Genomic DNA, 2,952 nt, shown 5'->3' on the forward strand with positions numbered 1-2,952 from the left:
ATGGGAGCCTTTGGTCCGACCGAATGCATAGCCTGCCATTGAAGAAAGGGGTGGCTGGGGAAATCGGGCACCCTGTGCCACACTTTGCATGGCTGGTAAGGGGGACCCATGAGTACCCCCATGGGCCTGATTGGAAAGGCTCTAGGTGCAGGGGGCAGACTACGGGCCCCACTGATTCCGACTGGCAATTTGAGTTGGACGGCACAATTCAGAAAGGCTGTCCAAATCCAGAATCGTACTCGGTCGTTCAGAAACACGGCCTGTAGAGACGTACAATTCTGCTCCTTACGGCTCAGTCATTCCAAATGCCGTCGGGTTGGGATTGGGATACTCCTAACACCTAACTCGCATTATACTCGGTCGGTTGGAAACCTTTCCGAGTTGGTCGGAAAGACACGTTCCCGATACGATTTGGAAGAAGCACATGCCATTAGGAGGCCTTCCTAATCACATCAGAATCAGGCCCAAAGTGGGAGAAAGGAGGTTTTGGAACTCCAAAGAAGTGATTTGCTGAGCATTCCTGAATGATTGGAGTGTAGTATGAACTGATTTGTGTATGATGTATGCATTTGTGAAATATGTTGGAGTACGTGTTTGAGGAATTGATTGATGTTTCTGTTGTGAGTTGTTGGGATACACGAGGATGATTGTGGGTTCAATTGATGGTTTCTGACCGAATCGGATCGGAAGAGTCCAACCGACCGAGTAGGATGCATCCGTATGCTTCCAGATACGATTTAGTTGGATTGCCATTGACTTCAATGGGAGCCTTTGGTCCGACCGAATGCATAGCCTGCCATTGAAGAAAGGGGTGGCTGGGGAAATCGGGCACCCTGTGCCACACTTTGCATGGCTGGTAAGGGGGGACCCATGAGTACCCCCATGGGCCTGATTGGAAAGGCTCTAGGTGCAGGGGGCAGACTACGGGCCCCACTGATTCCGACTGGCGATTTGAGTTGGACGGCACAATTCAGAAAGGCTGTCCAAATCCAGAATCGTACTCGGTTGTTCAGAAACACGGCCTGTAGAGACGTACAATTCTGCTCCTTACGGCTCAGTCATTCCAAATGCCGTCAGGTTGGGATTGGGATACTCCTAACACCTAACTCGCATTATACTCGGTCGGTCGGAAACCTTTCCGAGTTGGTCGGAAAGACACGTTCCCGATACGATTTGGAAGGAGCACATGCCATTAGGAGGCCTTCCTAATCACATCAGAATCAGGCCCAAAGTGGGAGAAAGGAGGTTTTGGAACTCCAAAGAAGTGATTTGCTGAGCATTCCTGAATGATTTGGAGTGTAGTATGAACTGATTTGTGTATGATGTATGCATTTGTGAAACATGTTGGAGTACGTGTTTGAGGAATTGATTGATGTTTCTGTTGTGAGTTGTTGGGATACACAAGGATGATTGTGGGTTCAATTGATGGATTGATTACTGTTGTATTATTCATATTTGTAAACGCATTTGAAGATCTATTTTTTTTTGGTTATCGGATTCATCGAAATCCAAGATCTCAAGATATATTGGTATTACTTGTCTGTAATAGTGGTGTGTAGAGAGAGGTGTCACTTGCACATTGCTAGAGATTCCGAATTAACTAGTTTTCTTTTCTAGGTTGCATGCTTAGTTTGGGTTGGTGATTATTATTCTTGAGTGCACTGGAGCAAGCGCACTGACTAGGGTGGATCACCGTTGTACCAGAGTCTGCCTACTTTTAATTGCAGTACTTTGTGAATCGTTTTCTGGTTTAACGTTCTTGATTTTGAAAATTGTTTTTGTTTTTGAAGTTTCATGGTTTGTGAGTGAATTGTCTTACTTGATTTACTGACTTTCCCCTAATTTCTAGAGTAAACAGACAAGGGTTTATTTAGTTTGATGGTTAGGTTTTGCCATTGTTTTCCTGTTCACAGAAAAGTCGTGCTTTAATTGGTTAGTCAGCCAGGGAGCCACACTGGGATTGGCGATACATCATCACAGAGCAGTGCTCTGATTGGTTAGTTAATGTGCTCTAGGTTGTTTTTTGTGATTTTGAGTATAAAATATATATATAAATAAAAGAAAGTTTGTCAGTAAATCCTAAAATTACTGTAGTTCTAAGGCAGTGTCAGAAATTACCAGCAGAAGGAACGCCAGCCTATGAGATGATGAAAGAAATTTGGTGCTATACTTATTCCTGGATTTTGGATTGGAATATATATATACTGCACATGAAGACGTTTTACAAATCTATTGCAGGGTACCTTTAATGTTAATATAGAAAACTAGATTTCTTGAAACAAACCGTGAATGACATGAAGTTGATCTACATAGTTTGAGGCTCTTAATCCATGGGATCGCATTGCAAGAGAGAAAGAAAGCAACAAAGCAAGTGAAGACTTCATTTACCCATTGGTTTGCAAGTAAAACGCATCAGTAGAAAAAGAGCCAGAGAGAGGATATAATCAAATGTGTAAAAATATTCCCAGCTATAATTAATGAGAATGATGACAAGGACAAGACAAATAAAAAAGAAAAGCAGAATAATGATTCTGATGAGTAGGATCATTTTGTTAATGAGCTTTTGAATTCTAGACCTCCCGATACATAGCAAGATTAGCAGGGATACGTGAGATTAGCTCACAACCAGATATAGGTGCTGGGAAGATGGTGGTATGTTTGGGAGGAGTTCAACAACTTCTGTAGTGGTTCCGGGTGCACTGACAGATAGTGAAGGCTGCTGTGCCTAGCACAAGTGGAGACACACAAGCGGGAGAAAAGATTCAAGCTGCTGCATCTTTAAGAACAGTACTGATTGAAGAAATTCATAAACACATTAATATTGGCATTTTAAGAATTGAAAATGGTGAAATGTTGCACAGAAATATTGATTTAAATAGACTATCGACTTACAGGTCTGATGAAATTAGATATTCGATTAAAGAAGCAGCCAGATCTGCAAATGAAGCACAC

The sequence above is a fragment of the Lissotriton helveticus genome, chromosome 6 (assembly GCF_964261635.1).
Source record: "Lissotriton helveticus chromosome 6, aLisHel1.1, whole genome shotgun sequence".
NCBI classification, from domain to species: domain Eukaryota; kingdom Metazoa; phylum Chordata; class Amphibia; order Caudata; family Salamandridae; genus Lissotriton; species Lissotriton helveticus.